This window comes from Pleurodeles waltl, chromosome 3_2, assembly GCF_031143425.1.
Source record: "Pleurodeles waltl isolate 20211129_DDA chromosome 3_2, aPleWal1.hap1.20221129, whole genome shotgun sequence".
Lineage (NCBI taxonomy): Eukaryota > Metazoa > Chordata > Amphibia > Caudata > Salamandridae > Pleurodeles > Pleurodeles waltl.
The window spans coordinates 4013329-4031276 of record NC_090441.1 but is presented as its reverse complement, the minus strand read 5'-3'; the positions used below and the strand labels follow the sequence as shown (position 1 = coordinate 4031276).

The 17948-nt window shown below is 42.7% G+C and overlaps 1 protein-coding gene across 9 annotated transcripts in view; it reads right to left on the bottom strand.

Annotated features, from left to right (window-relative positions):
- Window positions 1-17948, bottom strand: part of PIGW (phosphatidylinositol glycan anchor biosynthesis class W) — a 76992-nt gene that overhangs the window by 30523 nt on the left and 28521 nt on the right. For 5 of the 9 annotated variants that reach the window (XR_011201980.1, XM_069226548.1, XM_069226547.1 and 2 more), the window contains one exon: window positions 14892-15002. The exons of 3 other annotated variants lie outside the window; for them this stretch is intronic. The gene's annotated coding sequence lies outside the window, so the exon portion shown is untranslated. Of the gene's footprint in view, window positions 1-13616; window positions 13695-14891; window positions 15003-17948 lie in introns of those variants that run through there. One more of the 9 variants, XR_011201979.1, reaches the window with a different exon arrangement.

Sequence of the window (17948 nt, the reverse complement as noted above, 5' to 3'; positions counted from 1 at the left end):
CACCTTATGAATTCGATCCTTGCGCCAGCATCTTACGGAAAGTCTTATTCCTAGCTGTCTACGTCGACGAGGACGTCATAATGGCACGGCTCCACGTGACTCCGTCTGACGTCAACGTGCCAATAAGAGGTCCTCGTCGGCGTACTGACGTCAGTTTCACCTCACTTTTTTCGTGCCTTTACGGCTAGCAGGTGTAAACCAACCATGAAAATTGAAATATATAAATATATACGAGCACAAAAATCTTGTCCATTGAAACCATATATTTATATTATCACCTCAAATACATGAATTTACCAAAATATGTAGACAGATATATACTAATATATAAATATAAGAAGAAATATTAATCTAAAAACTGCAAGATAAGAATGTAACCAGGCAGGCAACGGGGAGGCGGGAGGGACCGTGAGGAATCCACAGGTAGTTAGTGTATCCACCAGAAAAAGCGTTACCGAAGGTAAGTAACTTGTTCTTCTGATGGATACAACTACCTGTGGATTCCTCACCTTATGAATAGAGTCCCAAGCAGTACCGCACTCGGTGGTGGGTGCCCGCCTGATTACACTAAGAAATCCTGCAACACTGAGCAAGCAAAATGACCGTCCCTCCTCGTCTCAGAGTCTAAACAATAATGTTTCACGAAAGTATGGAGGGACGCCCAAGTTGCTGCTTTACATATGTCTATTAACGGAACTCCTCTCGCTAGGGCCGAAGATGCAGACTTAGCCCTAGTAGAGTGGGCCCTGATACCTTCAGGAGGGACTTTTTTCGCCAGAGAGTAACAAATCTTAATACACAAGATGATCCACCTGGAGAGTGTTCTTTTCTGGACCGCTCTGCCCTTTCGCTGTCCAGCATACCCAACAAACAGTTGATCATCTAAGCGAAAGTCCTTAGTTCTCTCTAGGTAAAAACTCAGGGACCTCTTAGGGTCCAACCTATGGAGCCTCTCTTCCACTTTAGACGGGTGGGGAGGAGGGTAAAACGCAGGCAGAGTGATAGTTTGCCCTATATGAAAAGGGGTGACAACTTTCGGCAGAAAAGCAGCCCTGGTTTTTAGAACCACTTTATCAGGGAAAAACATGGTAAAGGGAGGCTTGACGGAAAGTGCCTGAAGCTCTCCAATCCTCCTGGCAGAAGTGATTGCTATTAAGAAAACGGTCTTAAAGACTAAAAATCTCAATGGACATGAATGCATGGGCTCAAAAGGCGAACCCATAAAGAATGTCAGAACAAGATTTGTCCCACTGAGGCATGTGAAAGGGAGTAGGAGGAAATCTATTCACCAAACCCTTAAGGAACCTGTTTACAACTGGAGACTTAAATAAAGAAGGCTGGTCCGGAAGGCAAAGAAATGCCGACAGAGCCGCCAAATAACCCTTAACTGTAGATATCGCACAGCCTTTCTTAGCCAGACTAAGAGCAAATAAAAGTACATCTGAAAGGTGGGCTTTCAAGGGATCTTTTTGGTTCTCTCCACACCAAAGCACAAATTTTGCCCACCTTCCGGCATAAATCGATTTAGTGGAGTGTCACCTGGACAATAGTATAACATCCACTACATCCGGTGGGAGAGAAAAGGAACTCAGGTTGCCCCGTTCAATCTCCAGGCATGAAGGTGCAGGCTCTGGAGGTGGGGGTGTAGAACCTGCCCCTGCGACTGCGAGAGGAGGTCTGCCCTGAGCGGGAGTCGGAGCGGAGGGCACTGAGAGAGTAGAAGCAGGTCTGTGTACCATACCCTTCTCGGCCAGTCCGGTGCTACCAAGATGACTTGGGCCCGGTCTTGACGAATCTTCCTCAAAACCCGAGGAATCAAGGGTATGGGGGGGAAACGTGTAAAGCAACTGGCCGCCTCAGGACATCTGAAATGCGTCCCCCAACGCCTCTTGCATCGGATACTGGAGGCTGCAGAACAACGGGCAATGCGCGTTCTCCCAAGTGGCGAATAAATCCACCCGAGGAGTACCCCACACCCCGAAGATGTGGAGGACTAGATCCGGATGGAGACACCACTCGTGATCTAATGAGAAGTGACGACTGAGACAGTCCGCTCGTACATTCAGCACCCCGGCCAAATGATTTGCCATTAAGCAAATCTGATGGTCCTGAGCCCAGGACCAGAGTCGCAGGGCTTCTCTGCAGAGAAGGTACGACCCTACTCCTCCCTGCTTGTTTATATACCACATCGTGGTAGTGTTGTCCGTCAGGATTTGAACTGACTGACCGCAAAGGGAAGGGAGTAAGGCCTTGAGCGCCAAACGTACTGCCCGCAATTCCAACAGATTGATATGCAACATCTGTTCCGCTGGAGACCAAAGACCCTTGATCTCCAGGTCCCCCAGATGAGCTCCCCACCCTAGAGTGGAAGCATCCAAAATCACTGTGGTCACTGGAGGAGGCAGTGAAAACGGTTTTCCTTGGGAAAGGCTGCCGTCCTCTGCCCACCAAAGAAGATCCGCCACAGCGTCCTTGGAGATCTTTATTGAATCCCTGAGATCCCCCTTGTGTTGGAACCACTGCCTGCGGAGGCACCACTGAAGAGCCTTCATATGCCAGCGAGCATGAGTGATCAACAGAATGCAAGAAGCAAACAGACCTAGTAGGCGTAAGACCTTGAGGACTGGAACTGCCGCTCCAATTTGAAACAATTGAATCAGCGCCTGAATGTCCCGAACCCGCTGAGGCGGGGGTAGGTCCGAAACATTGTTGTGTCCAGTACTGCCCCTATGAACAGGAGGCGTTGAGAGGGCTCTAGGTGAGATTTGGGCACATTTACAGAAAAACCCAGATCGAACAACAACTGGGTTGTCATTCGCAGATGAGACAACACAAGCTCTGGAGACTTGGCTTTGATCAGCCAATCGTCCAGGTAGGGAAAAACTGCTACCTCCCTCCTTCTGAGATGTGCTGCAACAACTGACATCACCTTCGTGAAAACCCGAGGTGCTGAAGTAAGTCCAAAAGTAAGGACAGCAAACTGGTAGTGTTGCGATCCGACCACAAAACAGAGATACTTCCTGTGCGACTTGACTATGGGAACATGAAAGTACGCGTCCTGCAAGTCGACAGACACCATCCAGTCTCCTTCGTTCAACGCCAATAGCACCTGCGCTAGGGTCAGCATTTTGAATTTTTCCTGCTTGAGGAACAAATTCAAAATCCTCAAGTCTAGGATCGGCCGCAACCGACCGGCCACTTTGGGAATCAGGAAATATCTTGAGTAACACCCCTGACCCCTTTCCTGCAACGGCACCAACTCTATAGCGCCCTTTGCCAACATGGTGACAACCTCCTGTTGCAACAACAGAAGATGGTCTTCTGAACAAAAGGAGGGACGGGGGGGGAAAGGGAGGAGGAAATCCCTGAAAGGGGAGAGCATAGCCCTTTTCCACAATTCCTATCACCCACGAGTCTGTTGTAATTGACCTCCATTTCTACAGAAAAAGACTCAATCTTCCCCCTACAGGAGAAGTATGGATGATAAAGTGGGGAAAACTAGGGCTGCTTCTGCTGTTGTCCACCAGAGGAGGATGAAGAAGGAGAGCTGCTGGGCTGGACCTCTAGCCCTACTCCGCCCTCTAAAGGCACGATAGGGCGGATTGGCAGGTTGCTGGGCGTAAGACTGTGACCTTCGAAAGGCAGAGCCTCGAAAGAACCCTCGGAACCTACGAAACAGTCTATAAGGCCTTGTGGAGATGCCCACCCCTCCAGCCACTGCCCCCACTTTTGGCAGCAAGGCTGGAGGAGATAATTCGAAATCCCCCAATAGGATTAGGGATGTGCCCCCCTCCCCTCAGTTAGCCACCCTCCAGGACAGTAGCCATTGGCTACTGCCCCCCAGACCTAAACACACCACTAAATTTAGTATTTAGGGGCACCCTAGAACCCAGGAGATCAGATTCCTGCAACCTGACACAAGTCGAAGGACTGCTGACCTGAAAGCCCTGCAGAGACGACAACTGTCTCCTGACGCGAAAAACTGCAACAGCGACGCATCCAACAGAGACCAGCGACCACTGAAGCCCGAAAGGACTGCCCTGAACCGAAGGACCAAGAAACTCCTGTGAGCAGCAGCTCTGCTCAACAACAAGCAACAACTTTGCAACTTTCTTGCAACTTCTAAAGACTTCACTCTTACCGCCGGAAGCGTGAGACTTCACCCTCTGCACCCGAGGCCCCGGCTCAAGCTCCAGAGATCCAACACCAGAGGGAGGACTCCCAGGCGACTGCGACCTTGTGAGTAGCCCGAGACAACCACTCTGGACCCCCACAGCGATGCATGCAGAGAGAATCTGGAGGCTCCCCGTGACCGCGACTGCCTGTAACAAGGAACCCGACGCCTGGACCAAGCACTGCACCCACAGCCCGAAGGAACAGAAGGAACCGAACCTCAGTGCAGGAGTGACCCCCAGGAAACCCTCTTCCTAGCCCAGTTGGTGGCTGGCCCGAGAAGCCCCTCTGTGCCCTGCCTGCACCGCTAGAGTGACCCCGGGTCCCTCCATTGAATCCATTACAAACCCCGACACCTGCTTTGCACACTTCACCCGGCCCCCCCTGTGCTGCTGAGGGTGTGTTTTGTGTGCCTACTTGTGTCCCCCCCCCCCCCCCCCCAGTGCTCTACAGAACCCCCCTGGTCTACCCTCTGAAGACGCAGGTACATACCTGTAGGCAGACTAGAACTGGAGCACCCCTGTTCTTCATTAGGCGCCTATGTGTTTTGGGCACCTCTTTGACCGCTGCACCAGACCGGCCCTGAGCTGCTGGTGTGGTAACTTTGGGGTTGCCTTGAACCCCCAACGGTGGGCTGCCTATGCACAGGAACTGAGACTTGTAAGTGTTTTACTTACCTGACAAACTAACCATTATTTACCTTCCCCAGGAACTGTTGATTTTTGCACTTGTGTCTGCTTTTAAAATAGCTTATTGCCATTTTAACAAAGACTGTATATGATATTGCTCTAATTCAAAGTTTCGAATTTACCTGTGTGGAGTACCTTGCATTTTATGTATTTACTTCAAATCTTGAACTTGTGGTTCTAAAAATAAATTAAGAAAATATATATTTCTATATAAAAACTATTGGCCTGGAGTTAAGTCTTTGAGTGTGTGTTCCTCATGTATTGCCTGTGTGTGTACAACAAATGCTTAACACTACCCTCTGATAAGCCTACTGCTCGACCACACTACCACAAAATAGAGCATTAGAATTATCTAATTTTGCCACTATCTTACCTCTAAGGAGAACCCTTGGACTCTGTGCACACTATCTCTTACTTTGAGAGAGTATATACATAGCCAACTTCCTACACTGAGTCAATACACCCCGCAACTGGAAGCCATTTAAAAATCATGCATATTATTTTTGTGGTCTTGTATGGTTTTTATTGTAATAGTTGAATAAAGATTTGTGATGATGATTAATGTGAATGATTTAATTATAAGGGACCCACTTAAATCAGCCTTTAGAGAAAACTGTTTATTTTTCTAAATTATTGGTCATAACAAATTGAACAATAAATCTAGATAAAAGTTTAGCTTTTAGCATAAATAAAAGTACATTTGTTTTTTAGGAGCACCTAAAGTGTAGGATTAGAATCATAAAATGTGTGCGTTAGAATGTCCATAAATCCCTGAAAGTGTAGTTTTAAATTTAAAGGAGTGCACCCCAACACATCCATACGGGTTCTGCCGAAATGTAACAAGGATTTTGGATGGTTCCTGCTTGATCCACTAATTTTAGCCTTCAAAAGTAAAATTACTCCTCAAGCGGTATATGGTGTTCTATGATGCAGAACGTTTAATCCAGAGTCCAAGTACCTCTTGATGTTCGTTAGAGAGCAATAACTGGAACAAAAGATTATAACACAGGATAAACTCACGGCAGAATCAAGCTTCAATCCACAATTTGAGATTGCTGTGCAGTCTTTCACAGTGAAATGAAAATAAAATATATTGGTATTGTCCTGGAAGGAGCTAAATCATAGTGAATTGGGGTAGGCCACCTCCACCCTATACCAAAGGAGATGAATAAAGCACTGTATATACACACAGCTGTCCCTAAGCAAACCACACTTGTCCTCCAAGCCTCACATTATAGCAAGAAAAACAATTTGACATTTAGGCAGTTTCCCTGTGTACTCTAATTGGGTGCAGATACAACCTTCACCTACCTTTCTTAACTCGCAAATAAAATGTTGCCTTTTGCAATTTTCAAACTTCAAATGTGAAACTGAACTGAATGCTCTATCCTACAATTTGCTGTTGAAAGATCTGCAAGGGAGATTACCCTCTGTCCCACAGTTTGAAGACAGTTCTAGAGGAAGGCATTTTGTGTAAGTCCAATGTAAGTTCAAGAGAATTTATTTTTATGTCATCTTTATTGGTGTATTAGAAGCAACAATACAGAAATATGACAGGATATTCCTCTGTGCAAGTGTGAGGCAGACACTTATATGATTGCAACATTGCTGTTTCATACTCAGTTCTTCCCAAGTGTTCTCGAGTCACCGTAGGGAATAACGTGCCCCTTGTCATCAGTAGTACAGTCACCCCCCCCATATTAGCAAGTACCCCCTAAAGAATTCAGCATTACAATGTGCACTTTAACTCCAGTCCAACCAACTCAAATACCAAAATACCATCCTTCAAACTTCACTTGTCCACTAATGGAATGTACCTCTTCTTAATAGCCATCAAGTCCTCTTCGCATCAGCAGAAACTGCAATGGAGCATCAACAAAAAAATACATCATTTTCTGTCAACATTATTCAATATTGCATAGAGCCATAGTTCTGCCAACAATTCTCTGGCAAATACTTGTTTCTTGACTCCATTTGGAAATGTTCTTTTACTCACTGTTTCAATGGCCAGCTCTTCATTCAAAAGAAGGTAAATCTCAAAGCAAATGCTCTATTACTCACTTAAGATCAAATGCAACCAATTCGACTAAATGCATTATTGGCAACCCTGAGAAGATCTTAATCATATCTACATCACACAAAGAAATACCAACCTTCCAAAACACATGAAATGTAATGTCTGTGACGCTTAAGATATTCCATCAAAACAGCAGAAGCTGAACATTATGCCATTATTCTAAACCGACAGATACTGTGCACATCTTCTAACTAGCTAATATTTCATTGACAAATTGACAATACCTTCCCCGTCAACAAAACAGGCAAGTAAACAAAGAAGGAAATCTCCCCAGTGCACCTAACAACCATGTTACACGACCAAACATACATGCTCACTCAACACTCCTTTGAATGCCTCACCAATGAAATGCCACCCAGTATTCTTCAATACCAAAAAGTGACACCCTATGCCAATAACTTTCTCTGCTGCTCACAGCCTCCTTTACTTACTTTGATACCAACTACACCCACCTCAGAACAGTGGATGGAGTTTGTAAAAATGCAGGTCAATTTAGCCTCTGACACATTTCTTCTGAGACCACATCTCCAGTTGTATACCACACAGTGTCAATGCATTAAATGGAAGCAACTCTCATATTTCCTCACATAGCCCTATCTTGATGAAACACCATTGGTTCCCCTTGCTGGCCCGGACCATCTGCATAATTTACAAAACCATCACAATCAGCAGCCCGCTTATCTTGCAGACAAACTAACCATCTCTGGTGGTTCACGGAACACACACAGTCAGGGCACCACCAAACTGCAGACTAAGAAGTATAAAAAATAAAAAAGACAAGGCAAGGGGTCTTTTCCATCTATGCACCCAGGATTGGGAACAACATAACTGTATACATCAGGATTGCCCCAAACGCTGTTCAAATTAGATGAAGATCCGCCTCTGTAAAGAACACTACATCACAATGCATTAACCACCCACAACTCAGCTACCGCTCCTATTACTCATTTACGCTAAGGCTGCCTTTAACCATATACAGTGCTCTGCTGCCTTTTGCCTAGATTCATGCTATAGAAATATATACTCACACATACACAACTGTGTCTAACTGAAGTATTTTGTTCAGTCCAAATATGCAGTATTGAAAATAAATTACAGAATGGGCTGCAACTCTGCTCTACGACATTAAAAAGAACAAAATCCCTCAGGAGGAAGAGATGCCAGGCCTATCTTAAGCCAATTAAAGTAGTACCTGTAATCTTAAATGTACAAAGATCCTAATAAAAGAATGTCCCAAACAGCAGTGCTCCTGACTATGAGATGAATAAAGTTTGATGGGTTAGCCTTATTATCTGTAACAAAGCCTTTGCCTCTCAAACCATGTACTTATCGGACTATTAAATGAAGAGGTTTCTCCCTTCAGACAATAAGCAAATTCTTCAAAGTCTTTCCCAGTCACTAATGGTGGCTGACAGATGACAAATGTACCTCCACTCTGTGATTATTTTTCCAATCTAGTCTCTGTAGGCCAGAATCTTGATTTCTACAAGTGCAGCTAACCCACGTATGCCACCAAGAGTCAATCGCAGAAAAGAGGTAAATGTGTTTCCCTAGCTATTAGAATGGATCTACATTATGGAGTCACCATGTGTAAACCCATGAGTTATCACTTACAGATTTAGGATTACAAAATATTTTGGGGTTTGGAATGCGGTGTTATACTGATTGTGATTAAAATAAAAGCTTATGATTAAGTTGCACCACACCACATTGGAATACTTATATCTCAAATTAGGATATCTTTCTTGGCCACAGCCAAAAGTGTAAATAAAATATGAGATAAAGTACTCCCTGCTGTACATTATAAAGATGTTGCAAGTCACACAGGAGTTCATCTTTATCGGGTCAGATAACTCTGAGGTGACTTGGAATATCCTTAAAATGCACAGCAGAGTGTATTTTAATCCCTATATAAATTCACAACAGAGGGTATTTTATTCCTTATACTACATGATCACACCATCACCCTGCAAACTACAGCTTTGCTTTCTTTCTCTTTCATATAAAAGAGGAAGTATGGTTGCAGAAAGAATGAAAGTGGACTCCAAAAGTAGGAACACCAGAAAATCAGTTATTACTTTGTTGCAAAAAGATACTAACATCAGTCTAATGCAGAGGTCTTCAAACGTTTTTGTTCAGAGCACACCTTAAGCAAAATGTTTCGAAGTCAGGACCCCTCCAAAACTTTATGGAAAGAATTAGGGAAGTGGAAGGGGCAGGGCTTATCGCAGGGAGTGGGGATTAATAGATCATTTTATGGGTACTTTTTCTTTTGCTCTTAAGCCACACTAAATATGAGACTTGTAAGAGAACTAATACATAAAGCAAAATCAGAAATTAGCCAAAAAACACTACTCTCCTTAATTAGGGTGTTGTAATCCCCTTGCACTCCTGGGCTGCAATCTAACTGCTGTACTAATGATAGCTGGGGCTCCAAGTACTGTGCTGTCTCTTCAGCCTCTTTCACCCCTTCCCACCATGCCTGATGAGCAATCCAACTTCGAAACTGTCCCTATTAGAAAACAAGCATTTGCACTGCAATATGTCTCATATTTGGTTGCGTTAGAGCAATTGGCATTTTAAGTTCATAACTGGGCTTTGCTTGCCACATAAATTGAAACAAGCCTCAACTGGTTTAAAAAAAAAAAAACAAAAAAACGTACATCTGAACATGAAGCATGGTGCCGAGCCATGAAAAGAAAGGATTGTGGCTGGGGTTAAAGGCAAAAATGAAACCAGACGGGAGGAGGGGCCATCACACGCTGTAACAGAGGAAGCGTGACATAGTGTGATGTCCAACAAAAATGTTCTCTTATTGAAATCCCCTGGGAGGGAACTTAGCGCGCAAAGGAGGGATATTAAGCAAAATGCACCAATAATAATGAAGCATTTAAGACAAGCACAACAAACATAACTTCCAACATGAAACCTGGTGCCGAGCCGCCAGAATAAAGGATCACAGCTCGGACTGAACAGAAAACCGAAACCAGACGGGAGGAGGGGCTATCAAACGCTGCACCAAGGGGAAGCGTGACCTAGTGTGATGGTCAACAAAAATGTCATCTTAGTGAAATCCTCTGGGCAGGAACTTAACGAGCAAAAAGGAGGGACATTTAGAAAAATGCACCAATGGAAAGGAAGCACAACAAAAAACAAATGGCAAACATGGGTGTGGTAAAAGACCATATTCAATACAACATGTCTTGCAGACAGCACTGCACACTGCCAATTTTAGCCTAGAAAACGAGCTCCCGTGTGTTGCCAGTCTCTTTTCAGCAAGGGTGCCCTCAGTCTCAATGGTAGCAAGAAAAATTAGGCCCTATGCCTCTTCTGTAAAGTAATACACTCATAATTGTGATGCAGTGGGTCCTGCTCACTTCTGGGCCCAATGCCACTGCACCCCTAATGAGAAAGCATCCTTTCAATGGATTTATAAAAGTGTTTGCGCAAGGCGCATTCTGAATACCTATTACTAAAACGTATTCTTTGAAGTCACTTGTTGTTTTCTTGAGCACTACTTTATTTTGTGGCAGCCTATCTTATACTCAGGGCCACTGGAATTATGCCTTTCTGTGGCTGCAGTGTTTGCTGCATAATTATTGATTTTTGCCATTTGCCACATAATCCATCATCTGCTACGTGATCTGCAGATTTTAACAAAAGCAAAAATGTTTCTAACTTAAACAGATCAAAAGTAACTCAAAACGTGGCAACATGTCCACACTCAATGGAAAGCCCTTCACAAATGTTGATTGATCATCATTTGATCCTTATTGCTGTATTTGGGTATTAAACTGCAACTAAAGAGGTGAAACCTTTGATCAGGCAGTATTACCATGTGTAAAAATGACAAAAAATGAAGTAATACTATCACAAAATGTGCTGCATTGCACCCCATAATTTGCCTTTTTTAGTCGCATAATTTAGTCAACCCTGCCACATAATTTGGTCCTCCCCTGCCACAATATTCCTGTGGCCAACACATATACTGTGTGTAATACAATTCAAAATAAATTCTTACGTATTTGAAGTGCTTTCTGTTACAGGCCGGGACCTCATCGCACTATAAATACACGTCTCTATTCCAAACTGCGCCAATCAGGATCTTTGAGACTCTTTGGTCTCAAAGGCAGACATCTAGAGTGATTGCTTTAACCAATAGAGATTTCATAATATAAAAGAGTGCCTCTTTTGCTAATTACTTTAGTGTACATGTCATTTTTTGTTCAACGTTGATGCATTATTTTAACCTTTCGCTTCTAGGCCTTATCCCCCTAAAAAGCTAAGCCCTTTTTTGGCTATTTGGGGTAGTTCGCACTAAGGCCACCATAACGTTTGTTCTGCATAAGGTATCCATACTGAAGTTGTGTCCTTTTTTCCATCTTCCTGGGGATTCTAAAGGTACCCAGGGTTTGTGGATTCCTCTGAAAGGGGCTGAGAAAATAGGCAAATATAGCTACATTTTGTTTTTCTTTGGGAACAATAAGAAAAATGTGCTCCGCTAAAAAGTGTCTGGGTTTCTGTAAAAATGGTATCAACAAAAGATTTGCTGTGCTAAAGTCATAATTTTTCCGGCTTTGAAAAACATGCAGAGCTGAATCAAAAAAACGATTTTTTTACCACAGTTTTGGCATTTTTCAAAGAAGTAGCCCATTTTTCCTCATTTTTGTACTACCAACCTCTCTCAAATTTGTGATGGAAACTGCTGTGAAACTTGTGGGCGATCACAGAAAGCTATAGAGTATTGAAAAGTAGACAATTCTGAATTAGGCAAGGGGTCATTGGTGTAGCTCCCCCCAAAGTTTTCCTAAAGATTCTAACTGTTGATATAAAACAATACAAAAAATGAGTCGGAAAAAATGGCTATTTGTGACGACATTATCATCTGTAACTTCTTGTCATGATGGGCGATTTACAAAAGCAATATAACATCATGTCCGCTTGACCCTTTTGGTTGTGGGGATATAGAGATGTTTGTAGGTTTTCTATGAACCCGGGGTATTTAGAGCGAACAACTGAGCTGCACCTTACAGTGGTTATTCACTGAGTACCGAGTAAAGAGCAATTCATATGGTAAAACATAAAGAGTGAAAAATGGGTATCAAGAACTATGTATTTCTGAGATAGAAACCAAACACTGAGTTTAGGAGCAATAGGTATTGTTACATCTCTGACTTTGTGGATACCCATACTAGTTATACTATTCTGAATTATCACGTCTCGCGATACAAATGGTACCTCAATTGTGTGGGTAGGCTTAGTGCTTGCGACAGGAAAGCACCGAAAACACAACATGGACACCTAGGGGAATCAAAGGTGGAGTGATTTGATTAGCCTTACCCAGATGCCCTAGCAAACCTCAAAGTTTGACTAAAACACACATTTTCCTCACACTTCTCTGGGTAAAACTACTGTAATCTGTGGGGCACCACAAATGTCCTACTGCCCAGCATTCCCCCAAACCTCACAATAGAAATGGTACCTCACTTGTGTGGGTAGGACTAGTGCCTGCAAATTGAAAGGCCCCAGAACACAACATGAACATATCACATGTTTCCATTGAAAAAGGACTTTTTCCCTCAATGTGACTTCTTGTTCCTAGCTCAACCGGTATCTAGGGGAACCCAGCACACCTGCGCATTTTTTAAAACTAGACACCTGGTGGTATCCAGAGTGAGGTGACTTGCCTGGCTCTCACCAGGTTTTCCTACCTAAAAGCCCTTGAAAACCTTGACTAACAAAAAATCAAGAACATTTTCACAACATTTCTGTGATGGAAGGTTCTGGAATCCATAGAGTCACACCTTTCCTACCACCTATTATTCCCCCAAGTCTCTCAATAAAATGTTTACCTCACTAGCGTGGGCAGGCCTAGTGCCTGAAATAAAAAAGGCACACAATATTGTGTGGAGACAACAACATTTCCGGTCACAAAAATGATCCGATTTGGCAATAGGGGCAGCTGCAATTTTTGTTTGGGGAGCAACTGCCATCCAGGAAACCCTACCAAACCCAGACATTTTTTTAAACTAGACACCCAGGGAAGTCCAGGGTGGTGGTGTTCGTGTGGATCCCACAATTCTTTTTACCCACAATGCCCTGCAAACCTGAAAGTTTGCATGAAATTGCACATTTTCCTTGAATATTTGTGACGTAAACTTCTGGAACCAGCAGGAATCTACAAAATCCTATCACCCATGGTCCCACACTCTTCCCCATGAAAATGTGACCCCCACTTGTGGCCGGGTGTAGTGCCCGACAGGCACTTGTAGGGGTATAATTTTTATCCGGGCAAGGTGCTAGGAATTTTACAGGTTCCAGCTCACCCAGGCATCATGCCATGCTCCCACCCCAGAATAGGTGCATCAGTCTTTCTGACTCGCCCATCCCCCTCTCTGGGGTAGAGGAGCCATCCTGCGCACACCAGTGCTGCTGTGTTGGACAGCTTCTGCACGTCCATCGCTTGGAAGTGGTTAAGTGCAGATGTCTAGAGTTGAAAGAAAAAACAAATACTTGGGGAGTATTTTGTTCTTTTTTGCCACCTCTTTCATCCTAGCGCTCATGATTACAGTTGCCTTACTTTCTTATGCACTTACAATGCTGCATGTAAATAATCAGCCTGTAAATGTGACATGACAAAGTTGGGCTTACAGGCCATCTTCATTTACAAATACTTACCGAGTTATTTATGCTCTCCTGGGAACACGGCCACGATCCCCCAGGTGGGTGGGCCCCACAGATTGAAGATCTATGGTCTAATGCAAATCAGATATAAAATGTGCTGAGGTTCAGAGTGTAGAAGAAGGGAGAGATTTTATTTTTCCCTATAATAATCTTTAGCGTGCAACAAATAAACACTTTGTAACAAATACCTACTTTTTTAGTATCCACTGTTTGTTTTCAGAAAAAACAGACTGAAAAAATGAAATGCTTGTTTTGTGTTTGAAAAAAAATACAAGGGTAGAGGGGAATCGTTGTGAAAAAAAAAAAAAAAAAAAAAAAAAAAACACACACACAAAGTTTGCAGGCCACAGAAACAACATAAACATCCAAGTTGCTGTCTGCCCTGTCCCAAATCCTTGGCTGCAGATCGCATTACTGCCACTCTACCCCAAAACAGGCAGAGTGCCACTTCAAGTCTCACCTTTTCCACTCTTCCAACTTGTGCAGTGCTCTCACCCCAAGCTGTGCAAGATTGTCTCCATCTCCTAGTAGCACAGTGCCTGCCATTGTCCTGATGGTTCAGTGCATTTCTACTACTTATGCCCTCCTCCAGTCTGTGTTGAGCTCTCCTTTTCATGGCAGTAATCAACTACCTCTGCTTGTGCAATGTCTTCCCTTCTCCTTGCTGGGCAGTGCTGCTCGCCTCGGTCTGCCTGTGTCGTAGTTGGCTCTTACTCTAGGCAAGACTGCTGGTTTAAGGATGACAGTGCCTATGTTTGTAGGCAACTATGCCAATCCTACAACAAAACGCAACTGTCGTCCCAACCCTTCCGCCTCACAAGCAATTACCTCACCAAAAACCCTAAACAGTCAAAGGTGATTTGTGACAACCTTTACGCATGGACTCAAAAGTGTTACATCTCAGGGAGCGTCGTGGTTAAACGGAGATTACCCCTTTCTCACATTAACAATATGTCTCAAGCACACAGAGGCAATGAAGAAGATGCAGTAAAGTTTTAATAGGTTTTATTTTAGTAAAACTGCAATCTGGGATAAGTTGCATGGGCTGCAATGATTAGGATAATGAATAATGCAAGAAACAGAATGGTAAAGACAAGAGTCATTAAAGACCCCCACCATCTTGCAAGATTATGAAATAACATGAAGTGTGTGGTATGTCCTAATACCCTAGCATGTAGGCCTAACCTCTAACCTAGAAGAGAGCTAGGTATGTTAAACCTCAATCTGCCAATGCCATGTCCATGAGAAGATCCCCCAACCCTTGTTACCTTGGAATGAGGTCTCTAGCTCAGACTCCGCAGGAACACGAAGACTGGGTCAGTGTCAAGGCGACGTGCCGCATCGATAGCAGTGATGGCATCTGGTCGGAATCCCTCCAACTATTTGATAAAGTGAGGAGTATTTATACAGATCTACTTAGACCCCTGACATAAGTTTGTCCGAAACAATAGATAACAAGGCGTGCTTGGGACAGTAATTAATATAAACAATTCCCTCGAAAACATGAAGGGGGAAAGTACCTGAAGTGAACACCTACAGTTTGTTTGTATTTGTTGCCTGATCTTGACGCCTTAGCGTGGTGGCACTGATAACATGGGCCTAAGTCAAAACAAGTCAGCCATCTTAAAAGAATTAAATAAATGCGTTAAAACAGAGCAAGCTAATTAGGGTAAAAGTTACTGGGTGACGGGGGCACGAGTCTGCAAGCCACAGGCTACGTTAACTTCTATATCCCATTAAAACAAACTAGGATTCACTACACCTGTGCATTGCTTTGGTCCTCCCTGCTACTCAGGGCTATGATTATAATGGCTATGCAGGTCTATCCTCCCCTACTTGAAGGTACAATGGTTTTTCGCACTCTTGGACATGCAGAGCTCTTCTCCTACTTAGGGCCAGGAGCGACATCTACTTGTACTCCTGGCTGTACAACACTGTCTACATACAGAAAAGTACAAATGTTTTCGACCTTGAGAAATTTTTCACAACCCTGTCATCCGACCCACATTCCTAAGTCTCAAGGTGATCCTTCCCCATCAAAGGAAAGCATCTTGAGCCAACTAGGTACAAAGAAAGAACATAATCAGTAGTAGGCTGTTTGCATTGCACAAACGACTTGCATGTAACAGTCACGTCCAATGTATGTGAATGCAGCACTATATAATAAAGAATGCTTCCTTACTATACCAGTGATCGAGTGATGGATAAAATAGTTAGGTATTGCCTACTAATAAATCTGTGCATTCTGGGCAATTTGCAAACCTCAGATGTGGTATTCTTGCAGACAGATGGAATTGCTTAACTACGTTGGAAGTGGGTGGTTGCTTTATCTACTAATTACTTGTCTTACCTGACAATATTTACAATTATGGAGTTAGTAACATGACTCAGGGTGCTAATGTTTCTCTCCGCTATCACTGTAATCATGAGGTTGAATCTAATAAAACAGGCTCAGACTCCTATCCTTGCGGGTAGATGAAGGGACTATAAAAACTTAGTAACAGTCAATGGCAAAGGTGCGTATGAAGCTATAGGTGGTGATTATTTACAGAGCACTTTATAAATGCTTTTGCTAGCTATACAAAAGATAAGTGACTATGGTTTAGCCAACCAGAAATTATGTGAACAGTTTATAACGTGGTACATGGTTAGACATATTACTGGTAGATACATCCACTAATAACTGTACAATGTGAGGTGGAAAAGGGCATACATTTCTTTTGATACACTTTTTAAAATGATGTTTTTGTGATATTGAATGGCAATGAGGAGCGTAAATATGTTCAGGAGATTGAGAAGGACAAAGATTAGGGGTAGGCAAATAGTAATAATGTGTACTAAGTTGTAGTGCAAAGCAAGTGTGCTGAAAGGGGTCATGTGTTTGAAGTTGAGAAACTTATTTAGCAGCATTTGCGTTTTGGTTAAAAGAAAAGCAGTGGAGATGGACAAGCCTGCAGGAGCCTAACTTGGATCCAAGAGAAAGAGCACAAACCAACCCATCAAATAATTTACCACATAAATGGCACAGCAAACATCAAGTATCATAAAGAGTATAGCAAAAATAGGTTTCTTCAATACTTTGTAAATTTGTGTAACTGTTGATAACTTTTAAAAAAGTAACAGGTTTTAAACATTAATTTTTCCCCAGCACTAACATTAAAAAACAAACCAAAATATGTTAGTTTGACATGTGCATTTTATATTAGGACAATACTGTTACATGAAGAACAACTTATGTAAAAAAACATACACAAGTGAGTTTTTTGTAGGACATATCCTGAACTAATTTGTTCAAATGTGCCACAGAGTTGACACTCAGTTAAAATGAGGCACAATGATATCAACCGATTTGTGTAAGACTAAGCAATTTGCTTAGGTGGGAAGCAGAGGTCTGAACTCAAATTTCCTTGTTCCAAATTACATTATACAGCTGATTGGCTACCTCCTTCGCTCGCTCATATATCACCAAAGTGCAGTGGTTTATGTTTAATTATTTAAAGATCTAAATTAGTACAGTGTGTCCAATAAATAAAGGTGTGACAGATTAATTTCAAATATGACATATGTATAAAATGCCTTACTTTAAAAAAGTACAAATGTATGCACGCAGAAAAGGAGGAGTCAATTTCTATGATAATATCACTGTCTTCCTCTGTTGTAACAAAGAGTGAATGTGCACATTTTTAGATCTGGCTTGACTTTATAGCTTTCAGTAGACCTTATTTGAGCAATTAAAAAAAACAACAAAAAAAAAAAAACTTTCAGAAGGACTATAGCTTTGGCTCCACCCACAAATTGGTGGAAAGGAATATGTGTTTTATTTGGGCAGACGCTGTGTGCTTTCACAGATTATTATATACCTCTCCGAGACATCAGCAGCCTGGCTGCCTAGAGAAGGTTTACTATCATGCATAAAGTATCCAGTTTACAATTAAATAGTGCTTGACGTTTTGGAGGCACACATATGACCGACATTGTGATGTTGTTGAAGTGTCTTAGAAAAGATAATTTATGTTATTTTGTTTCTCTGGCAGCAGCACACATGAGGGAAGCCAATTAATTGTAGTTTTTATTTTTAAAAATCATTTTATTGAAATAAAGAACAAAATAATACACCACATACTTCTGTTACAAAATTTGTTGTCACCTTTATACTTTTTGGGATCCCGTGTAGCTCTCCCCACCCACTTCATCCCACCCTCTACCTCAAGGAAGGGGGTCACCAGGTGCAAAATTGGGCCTTGCTTCATGTTCTTTCAAAGAGGAGATACATAGGCCCCTTCGGTAATCGTTCCATTTATTTCATATTTTTCCCCATTTTTTTG